Here is a 12,619-nt window from a genome sequence, read left to right on the forward strand (position 1 = left end):
CCTAGCCATGGCAATCAGAGAAGTAAAAGAAATAAAAGGAATACAAGTTGGAAAAGAAGTAAAGCTGCCACTGTTTTCAGATGACATGATACTATACATAAAGAACCCTAAAGATGCCATCACAAAACTACTAGAGCTAATCAATGAATTTGGTAAAGTTGCAGGGTTCAAAATTAATGCACAGAAATCTCTTGCATTCCTATACACTAATGATGAAAAATCTGAAAGAGAAATTAAGGAAACACTCTCATTTACCACTGCAACAAAAAGAATAAAATACCTTGGAATAAATCTACCTAGGGAGGCAAAAGACCTGTATGCAGAAAATTATAAGACACTGATTAAAGAAATTAAAGATGATACCAACAGATGGAGAGATATACCATGTTCTTGGATTGGAAGAATCAATATTGTGAAAATGACTATACTATCCAAAGCAATCTATGGTTTCAATGCAATCCCTATGAAATTACCAATGGCATTTTTTATGGAACTAGAACAAAAATCTTAAAATCTGTATGGAGACACAAAAGATCCTGAATAGCCAAAGCAGTCTTGAGGGAAAAAAACGGAGCTGGAGGAATCAGACTCCCTGACTTCAGACTATACTACAAAGCTATAGTAATCAAGACAATATGGTACTGGCACAAAAACAGAAACATAAATCCATGGAACAAGATAGATGCCCAGAGGTCCAGAGGTAAACTCACACACCTATGGTCAACTAATCTATGACAAAGAGGGCAAGGATATACAATGGAGAAAAAACAGTCTCTTCAATAAGTGGTGCTGGGAAAACTGGAAAGCTACATGTAAAAGAATGATATTAGAACACTCTGTAACACCACACACAAAAATAAACTCAAAATGGATTTGAGACCTAAATGTAAGACTGGACACTATAAAACTCTTAGAGGAGAACATAGGAAGAACACTCTTTGACATAAATCACAGCAATATCTTTTTTGATCCACCTCCTACAGTAATGGAAATAAAAACAAAAATAAACAAATAGGACCTAATGAAACTTCAAATCTTTTGCACAGCAAAGGAAATCATAAACAAGATGAAAAAGCAACCCTCAGAATGGGAGAAAAGTTTTGCAAATGAATCAATGGACAAAGGATTAATCTCCAAAATATATAAACAACACATGCAGCTCAATATTAAAAAAACAAACAACCCAATCCAAAAATGGGCAGAAGACCTAAATAGATATTTCTCCAAAGAAGACATACAGATGGCCAAGAAGTACATGAAATGCTGCTCAACATCACTAATTATTAGAGAAATGCAAATCAAAACTACAATGAGGTATCACCTCACACCAGTTAGAATGGGCGTCATCAGAAGATCTACAAACAATAAATGCTGGAGAGGGTGTGGAGAAAAGGGAACCCTCTTGCACTGTTGGTGGGAATGTAAATTGATATAGCCACTATGGAGGACAGTATGGAGGTTCCTTAAAAAAATAAAAATAGAATTACCATATGATCCAGCAATCCCACTACTGGGCATATACCTAGAGTAAACCATAGTTCAAAAAGACACATGCTCCCCAGTGTTCATTGCAGCACTGCTTACAATAGCCAGGTCATGGAAGCAACCTAAATGCCCATCGACAAACAAATGGATAAAGAAGATGTGGTACATATATATATACAATAGAGTATTACTCAGCCATAAAAAGGAACGAAATTGGGTCTTTTGTTGAGACCTGGATGGATCAAGAGACTGTCATACAGAGTGAAGTAAGTCAGAAAGAGAAAAACAAATATGGTATATTAATGCATATATGTGGAACCGACAAAAATAGTACAAATGAACCAGGTTACAGGGCAGAAATTGAGACACAGATGTAGAGAACAAACATATGGACACCAAGGGGGTAAAACGGCGTGGTGGTGGTGGTGGTGGTGGTGTGATGAATTGGGTGATTGGGATTGACATGTATGCACTAATGTGTATAAAATTGATGACTACTAAGAACCTGCTGTATAAAAAAGTAAATAAAATAAAATTTAAAAATTATAAAAAAGAAAATAATTGCTAAAAAGTAGGAAAACATATTAAGTTTAAATCATATTATTTATGGTTTATATATTTATATCATAAAGCTTAAATCATATTACTTATGATTTAAATATTTATATTGCATAGCCTTTAATTTGAGAAATTAACATTATAAAACATACTAATTAAGAAATTTGGTCAAAGTCACTGATTAATAGCCAAGTCAGTCTTTGTAAGCATTAATTTACATCCAATTCATCTTTTAATCAAGAACATTTTACAATTAGAAAGTGTGCTCACCTACCAAGAGAAAAAATAGATTTTAGAGCCCAACTACTTGAATCCCTGAGTGGTAAATATTGCAATAATGGCCACAATTCTCCATTCATTCCTATAGTCAAGCCTTTTGCAGGGTGAATCAGTAGCTTCAAGGAGTAAAGTCTATATCTTTGCCCTCTGAATTTGGATTAAACTTGGGACTTTGTTTGGCCAATAGAATGCCGCGGAATTGATAGTGTGTCAGTTAAGAGGCCTTGTATGCATCCATTGTTTCTCTTGGAAACTTTCCCAACTGCTGTGAGAACAAGGCAGGGCTATCCTACAGAATGACAAGAGTCTTGTGTCCCAGCCACGCCAATAGCCCCAGTCAACAGTTAGAAAACAGCCAGACAAATTAGTGACGCCATCCTCCAACAGCCAGCCCTTAACTTTCCCATCAAGTGAATACAGATGCTGGAGGAAGCCCACCTAAAATTAACCAAGCCTGGTCCAGATCAGCAGAGCCCTCCAACTGACCTGCAGACTCACAATTCACAGCACAATTCACATTCACAAATGTGTGGTACAGATATTTTGCTATCTGTGGTCATTTGGTTGCCAGATTTAGCTAATAAAGATATTATAATAGATGTCCAGTTAAATTTGAATTATTTCTAATTATCTATGTATATTTCATTGAGATAAAACAAAATTTGTGTGGGCATATCTATACTAAAATTATTTATCTTCAATAAATTATAAGTATCTAAATTATATACTTCTTTCTTTAACTATATTTCCCTGATGGTTTGGCTCTATGGAACAGTTGCTTGTTTTGCATAATTAGCCTATCAAATACCTTGCAGTTGCAGTCTATGTTTTATTTCCATTGTAACATAGCTTCTATAATCATCATACCCAACGTTTATTCTTTGGTCCATTGAACATTCTTTAAGAGAAAACACAGTCAACATTAGCATAATGAGTTGATATACTGAGTACTTACTGTGTAAAGTTAACAATTCTGATAACTGATTTTCAAATGTGATTCCTTGAAGCACATAATACTATTTTTAATGACATAATTTGCTTTACCATTCTTCAGGATGACACTGAATATTTTGATCAACAACTTTTTAAAATGTTGTCCACTAACAATAAAGGACATTGTTATCAATTTTTATTCCCTTCTTCTTCAATGCTACACATGATGATTTCATGTTCTCATGTTGGAAGAGTATTTACTAACATCCTTGTACAAGAATTGAATTCTTTAAGGAATGAAATCCATTTCAAAAAATAGCCATGACAACTACCTTAACAATTATATCCTTCAACTCAGAATTTATTTTTCTGTTAAGTGATACTAATTTTTTTGAGAATATTTTCCTGTTAAGTGATACTGATTATTTTTTGGAGAATAGCCTTGACACTTAGGATACTTTTTTTATTAATTCTTTCTTTAACACAGTCAACACATTCCTATAAACAGAGGGATACTTCAATAACACGGTTTGCTCTTCTTTCAATTTGCAAAATCCTATCATTAAAGAGATATTCTAGGCTTCACTTAATGGATTATTAAAAATGTCAGTATGAATTTTGCGGGCCTTTTTTTCAGAATTAAAACACATTTCAGAGTTTCTTGTAAATTGAGGATTCTCTCAAGTGTATGTGATAAAGAGACCCCTACGGTTTTGATTATAAGAACATTAAAGAATGCTGAATGCTAGTATAATCACAAAAATTCTTTAATCCTGTATCTTGAACAGGACAAATACTGAAGTAAGACAATAATTTTATAACAATTACTTCAGTGTCAGTAGAAAGGACATCCAATGATGCTTGGGGAGCATTACTAGAAAACGGGCAAGACAGCCAACATCTTCCTTTCATGCTTTGCTTCAACTTCAAATAAACACTGTCTATATCATCAAGCAAACATTCACAAATTTATATTTGTATCACCTCCCCCAAAAACAGTACATTTTTTTTCTCATTAACTGCTAACTTAATAAGAGATTCTCTGGAAATTTTTCTACTGCTTCTCAAGTCTTATAAGTAAGATTTTTCACAAGAGAAATATTTCATGGGCAAAGGGAGAATTTTTTGCATTGTGATTACTTGCAGCCTTGGTCTATGCAGGAATAAAGTGAGACATTTATATCTTTGATAATCTCTGTAATAGTAAATGGAATCAGTACTTTTTTAAAAAATTATTGCAGATTTTGTCTAGGCCCTTGAAAATTTGCTTGCAATTTAGGAATAAGAACATATTTCTAGTAGTAGTACATATTTCTCATTCATTTACTACCTTTCAGAAGTGTGGCTGTTGTTGACTGGGAGATATCAGAGATTGTGTACAGATTCCAAGTTCTCTCTCTTTAGTGGTGGTTACTTGACATGACTTAGAAGTCTGCCCAGAGCAAAGTTCTTTTCTTCCCCTTCTTTGAACATGAAAAATAAGTACAGTTAATTAATTCTGAGTCCCCTCAGCTAAAACTAAAGGAAAAACTATAAGAGATTGTACAGATCTTTATTTGTGAGGTATGGCTTTCAGCTAATGTTCTCAATTTAAGTGATTTAAGCACCAATACTGTGGCACAAAAATAGGTCTGTCATAGTTTTGTAATTTTTGGACAAAATCTGTTTGTTTGTTTTACTTTGTTTTGTTTTAGTTTTGGGGTTGTTTTTCATCTTTATTTGAACACATCTAGTGAGAAGGCCTTATATGCCTTATATGCCCTGGATACCTGCAGGTTAGCTGACCATCCTCTTATTGTGGGAAACCTACTCTTCATTACATTGAAACGTGATTTTCAGCCACTGATCCAGATTTTAATCTTTGAAGTCACACACAATCCATCTCATTCTCTTATGACAGATTTTCCCAAATATATGCTTTTAGTTATCATGGTCCTTTGTGTGCTTTGTCTTATTAAGATGAAATATTCAGATATTCAACCCCATTTCCTTGTCTTACTGAGCTAGTAAATCTGCAAAAAAAAGAGAAAATGTGTTTAGTTTAAAATGCCTTATTTTTGTGAAAGTGTGCTGGCATGATTTCCATTTCCATTTTCTGTACTTACAAATTGTCCCATTTATAATTTCAGTTAGTATCTTACCTGGAATTAATATTTTAAGTTCTTGGTTTTGAGCATAATTGCTTCATTTTGCCATTGTCACTGGTGTTCCATTCCACCATTCCTCAAAGATAATGGAATAAGTGGAGGGATTTTTTTTTTTGGACTTCCACAGAATCCAGACATTTAATTTTCTGGGCTATGAGCCCTGAGCTCTTACAAACTCTTCCTTTTATGAGTTTTTAATATATCTTGTATTTCAATTCCCTCTTAACAACTTCTGTATTCTTTTCAAACACAGCTTTGAAAATCTGGGATTAATTCTTACATAAGAACTGTTTTGTTATGGAAGAAGCTATGTCTTTACAGATAGAAAGCTGCTGTAAATCATATTTAACCTTTTATTTTAATATGTTTTTAGTACTCTTGTGATGAAAGGGGAAGTCTCATAGAGGCATCATATTTTGGGCTTTATAAAATAAAAGTACATATGATTCCAAGATTTTTTTCAGAATTTCTTTATTAAATTATTATTAAGTTTGTTGACATGGGGTTTGTAATGAAAGCCAAAAATCACAATATTTTTACTTCCTTATGTTAGGTTCCAAGGAATATCTTGCATTATTCATAACATCAAAATGTTGCAACTTGACCTTGAAATAAAACCCTAGTGAAAGGTGGAAAAGCAAATGATACCCACATTGTGTCGTTGATCAAGAATCATTGCATTTCACACATAACATTGTACTTTTTATACATCACATGTTATTTTAATATATTTTTCATTTCGTTGGTAGTATTTAAATATTTTTCCATGTTGATAAGTTAACAACTGGCTTTCGTTATGGGCTATGTGGATTTTAGTATTTGTCATTGATTTTCAATATCTACTTACTAAATACAGTTGTCACAGCTGTTTTAAATGTAAAATGCTTAACTTGGCAGACAATAGTTTAAAGCAAAATCGAGCTTCTAGTGATGTAAGCTTCATTAACTAATTGTTGATAAGAGATTTGAAAGAAAAAAATTTTAAGTATGTATGTAATGTATTAAGTATGTATGTATGTAGATACAGAGAAAAAATAGGTGATTAACAGAAGGTGAGTTTGGGGATAAGTGAAACATGTGAGGGAGATTAGGGTGTACAAACTTCCAGCTACAAAACAAAAAATGAGTCACAGGGATGAAATGTACAGCATGAGGAATATCGTCAATTATATTGTAATATCTCTGTATGGTGACAGATGGTAATAGACGTATCATGGTGATCATTTTGTAATATGTAGAGGTATTGAATCACTGTGTTGTAACCTGGAACTAACAGTGATGTAGGTCAGTTTTACCTCGATTTAAAAAAATTATGTAGACACTGGGAGGAAATGCATCAAAATGCTAATCATGGTTATCTCTAGGGGTTGGGGATTATGGGTGATTGTTACTTTTTACTTTATGCTTTTATGTATTTCTAATTGTCTGCAATGAACATGTATTACTGTAAAATTAGAAAGAAAACAATAAATGTCATTAGCAATGAAAATCAAATAAAATCAAATAAAAAGTAAGTATGTAATTTAAATTTATATGGGAAAATGTACTTGGAAGGATTTTAAAATGCAAATCTATGAGGTTCCCAAACTTTCACTATTTTTTTATTAATAGTTTTGCCAGACATTTTGAGTTATATCAGAATTTCCTGACCTCATGGTTTAGTCAAAAATTGTACATCGGTCCTCAATATATATTCTATTACAGTTACTATTGCTGTGCAACAAACCACCTTGAACCCAGAGCTATAAGCAACAGCGACTTTATTGTGTTTATGGATTCTGTGAATCAGGAATTAGGAAAGGGCACAGAGAGGACAAATATTCTTTTCTCCACGATGTTGGGAGCCTCAGCTGGGAACACTTAGGGATGGCTGTGGCCTTGAACAGCTGTGGCCTGGAGATTTACTTCCAAATGGTTTCTTCCCTCACATTCTGGCATCTGGGCTGGATCTGTTGACTGGAGCACCTACTCATGGCCTCTCCATGTGATGGGGAGTCCTTAGAGCATGAGGGCTGGGTTCTGAAAGGGTGTGTCCTCCAAAGAGCATGTGATTGAAGAGAATCAGGCGAAAACTGTGTAACCTTTTCTGACCTAGTCTAAGAGGTGACAGCACATCATTTCCTCAGGGTTCTATGGGTTAGAAAAGAGTCAACGCAGGTTGGTCCTGAGTCCAGGAATGGGGTGTAGACACCACCTCTCAGGGTTGGAGTGTCAAAGAACTTGTGGACATATTTTAAAATCATCACAATGTTATAAGTAATATGCAATCATACACCAGAACATTCATTTTTTAATTTTGATATATCTAATAGCATCTTTGTTATGAACAAACCCTAAGATGACACCCAATTATGCCACTTCCTGGGATCATACCTTTGTGTAATCCCCTCTCTGCAAGTGTGGGCAGAATCTGAGGCTGGTTTCTAACTGACAGAGCGAGGTGATGGAACATCATTGCTTCGGTTGTATTACACCGTCTGAGGGACTGTCTTGGCAGACTGGAGCAGATGCCCCTGTGGGTTCAGTGAAGCCCTCAGCCCTGTTGGAGAAGCCCACTGGGCGAGGAACTATGGGTGGTCTCTGGGAACTGAGGGCAGCCTCCAACCTCCAGCCAGCAAACGTCAGGACTTGTAATCATGTGGCCACAGAGAAATGGGTTCTACCAACAACCCAAATAAACTTGGAAGTGGATTCTTCTCCGACAAGCCCCCAGTTTAGAATTCAGCCCACTTACTGTGATTACAGCCTTGTGAGACCCTGAGGAGAAGACCCAGTCAAGCTGTGCCCAGACTCCTGACGTATGGAGCTGTGAGGTGATAAACGTGTGTTGTTTTAAGCTGCTTAGTTTCTGGTAATTTGTTACAGTGACAGAAAACTGATACAATCGTACTGCAAGTTCCCACCTGTGCTGTGTTTTTAATCATATAGAAAGTCCATATGATTTTATTGTCCAAACTGAGACCCTTTTGAATTTGAAAAGTGCATAAATGTAATTAAAATTATATTTGTTTATTGACCAATATATTGGTCACCAATAAAATAGCTTTTCAAAAAATTCTTTTCAATTTTCTTAAAAAAATAAAAATATACTCCCATATATTTTAAACAGATTTCATTGTAGTAATTTCCTGACCATTTACAAAAATCTAAGAACTACATTTATTCATGAACTTAATCCATTTGTTAATCACATCTTCCTCTAATAGCATATCACTGATATTTTCCAAAATGTATGTGTATGCTTTTTCAATACAGACTTAACATCAAAATTTTCCATGACATTTCTATATTCTTTTCCAAAGTTATATATTTTGTTTAATAAAATAGAAATTTTATCACTTTAGTGGACTCTTCTCAATGGGTCATAATATTTTTTTAATAGAGAAAATATTTTTATAGTTTCTGCCTGGCAAGCACAGAATAAAATCTTCCAAATACAAGGTATTCCTAATTTGTATGTTTTATTCAAATTTTAAAACATTTTAACCCAACTAATTATAAAGTAATGTCTTTTTAATTGCATTTAGAATACTTTCGTTCTGACAAAAAATTTTGAAAGATAAAACTCATCAAGCAAGTTGTCTCTATGAATGTTTGTTATTCTATTCAAATTCAATATCTTTCAAAATAAATATCAATATCTTATTCAATATCTATTTAGTTGAATGTTTTCCAACTTACATGTTGGGAAAGTATAAACCTTCTCATTTAATTCCCACACAGAATATAAATTTATGCAAGAAAACATAAGAATTTTATCAGAAGATTCTTCCCCAAATTCAAGATATCACAAAACTCAGTTATTCAATTTTGGATTTAAATTTTATATATCATTTAAATTTCAACATTTAACTTAAAGTAGTAAAGATAAATATTAAAGAATTCTCTTTGTGAGCTTTATTTTCTATAGTTGCAGTTTACTAAAATTTTCAAAAGTTGAAGTCTTGGCCACTCCATTAATTGAACATATGTATTAAAGATTTCCAACTCTTTTTGAACAAAATGCTAACACAACTTAGAGGAATCTTTTAAAAAAATATTCTATACATATTAGAGATTAAGACTGGTTTACACAGTTGTACACAAAGGCTCTAATTTTCAAAAATCAGATCAAAGATGATCAGTGAAGAAGAAATGTTACATCGTTAAGCTGCAGTGTTTTGTTTTGTTTTGAACATCACTTCATTGCAAAAAATTGTGGTCCAATGGTATATTTCCTAATATATGTAAACTCTGACATCTATATCTTCAATTGTGATTAGTAGAATATTTCCCCAGTTTGACCACATTCATGAATTATTTGTGCTTCTCAGCCAATTCCAAGAACATTTTTTCTCCATAGGTTCTTTAGAAAGAACATTGCTTTTACTATACTGTTGTACTCCACCAAAATTTTTATTTTTATTATCACAGCAAGAAAAAAATGTATCTTCAACGTTGAACTTTTAACTGAACGTACAATAGCATTCACAGTAAAGACAGATCTTTTACCTTGGTAGAATAAATTTCGACAGCTTTGATTCCATGAGTCAGATGGAAAACAAAATCAAATTTTTGTTGTAATTAGTTGAGCTGATTTTCTATTTGAAATCTCCAAAGACAAAGTAATAATGTAAGGCATCTCTTACAAGTTATCTTCCTCATGGAGTGAACATATTAACAGTCCTCTCTTTACCATCCACATGCATACACACACACACACACACACACACACACACCAAAAAGTCTAAGAATGTAAATAGGCAGGACTAATTTTTAATAGTAATTTATCTAAATGAAAAAGTATGCTTTATAGATTGATATATATTCCACTTCTACACTTGCATGTGTTTAGATGTTGTCTTTGGGCATTGTCTTCTTAAAATGCTGATGCTTGTATTGTCAATTTATGTCTTCTGATTTTCATGTGGTCAGTACAATTCTCATGGTAAGATGGTAAATAGTGAAACACATTTTGTTCAAATTACAAGTGCATTGTCAACTTGCTTGAGAAATGAAAATTCAGCACTTACTACTTTAAATGCACATTTCTATTTTCTCATGCAATTGCTATCTAAAGACTTTGTTTCAAAATAAAAAGTATTAGTATAAATAAAACAACTATAAATGTAAACAACTATAGATTTGCATTGCACAATGAATTTTTTAAAACTCCCACAATATATAGAGTGTTTGCTACTCATTATACCCCATAGCAGAGCTGCCCAGCCTCCATTCCCTTACACAATTCATGTGTGCTTAGCCTATAATTTTCATTGTTTCCCATTGACCAAGATGATTAGTATCCTGACAGCTTCAGGCATCTCACAAGACAAAGAAGGGGTTATGGGGCAACTAACTAACTGCCAAGGACAAGGGACCAATAGAGACAGATGGACAGATTTCTTCTCTCATCATCATCATCCGAGAGCAGAGGGCATCAGCTGTCCATAGCTGCTTCTCACAAAGCACGTTTTATTTTATCAGCTGGCACGCCACATGCTGTCCTTGGAAGGGAGATAGTAGTTATCTGTTGCAACTGGAAAAGATCAAATAAAGAAAGAGGTTTGCGGCCGGTCATCTTACAGATTTAACCACATGTTAAAGTGAGAGCTCCATTCTCGGAACAAATGTCTCAGGCACCGCAAGATGAGATTGTGGCAGGCGCTGGAAGGACACAGAAGAGGTTGACTTAACTCATTCTGGTTTATTTTAATACTATTGTTAAATGAAAGTTTTTGTTAAACATGAGAAATTCAGGAAATTCTAAATAGTAAAGGACACCAGGACAAGGATAACACAGGACTGAACCAAGCAAACTGAGAAATTTCGTCTCACTGACATAGACGGTGTGAAGGGTATGGAGCGTCCAGATATTTGAGCTAATGAGAGGGGAAGAAGGAAATTAAGTGAAATGTCTAAGGAATAATTTAGAATCATTGGATTCAAAACCATTTTTGCAGTTATTCATTCATTTAATCATAAAATAGAGTTCTAACCCTCCACTGCCAAGAATTTCCCAGACTGAGAGACCAAGTACGTGTTTCCTACTGTGTCAGTATAAGATAGATTTTCTAGTTTAATTCATTTACTTACTACAATGATGAATAATATTATATGCGGTGATAATTCCCCCACTTTAGAAGGTCAGTATACATAAGTGATACCAGCAAAATTTTGGTGCCAAACTACTTGGGTTTATAAACCAGCTAAACGTTTCCTAGCTATTTGATTTTGATCAAGCTCTTTAATCTCTCTGTGGGTCCAATTTTTCATTCCAAAATAGGGATATTCAATGTACCTACCTAAAAGGGCTTGTTATGAGGATTAAATGTTAGCCCATGAAGAACTGTTAAGATAGTGCACGGCACAGAGAAATCAATCAATAAATCTAAGTATAGGTCATTATTTTTATTTCAACCAACTTTCCTAGAAGCTTGAAAGGAGATAATATATACCATTTATTTAACATTATATAAATTAATTGTGCTTGACTAAATGTAAAACTTTGCTTATTACACTATATTCCTCTTAACAAATTATAATCAGCCTGAAACAAATTAAAAGAAGGTTTTAGAGCAAGAGAGAAATCACATTTTATGAAAACACCTTCAAAGGCTAAACCTTTATAAATTATGCTGTATGATAGTTTTTCGTTTGTGTGAAAATAGCACCTCTGCCACACACAGTTAATATGGAGAAGTGGAAAAAGAAATTTAATTTTTGCTGGCTGTTATTCATAGTACAAATACTATAAATAAATAAGATAAAATGATATTTGAATGCTAAGGGACATAGGATAAATGCTATGAAGTAATTTTAATTATTTTCTTCTAATCTAATTATAATAAACATAAACAGACCCTCACTAGGTGAATGATGCTATAAAGTAATAAAACATGTAAACATTTCTATGATAGTCATGGGTCTTATACTCATGACCGTGGTTTTGCCAGGATGTGATCCAAGGACTCTAACTCCTTGACCTGAGCTTTAACTCTCTGTCTGGGAAATCTCACGTTTGATAGAATTTCACAAGCTCAGTGAACATGACTAGGCGAATAAGGGAACCTATTTATCTGGAGAGATTTTGAATTTGCAGGAAGTCTATTTTCCAATGTTTAAATGTTGGACATCATGGAAAAGAATTTAAACCCAAAATGATCCATGTTTTTGATGGATTTCATTCTTGCTTGTGTTATTTCAAAAAGCAGCTGTAGACTGATAATTAAAAATAC

Source organism: Leucopleurus acutus (genome assembly GCF_964270905.1).
Source record: "Leucopleurus acutus genome assembly, chromosome: 10".
Lineage (NCBI taxonomy): Eukaryota > Metazoa > Chordata > Mammalia > Artiodactyla > Delphinidae > Leucopleurus > Leucopleurus acutus.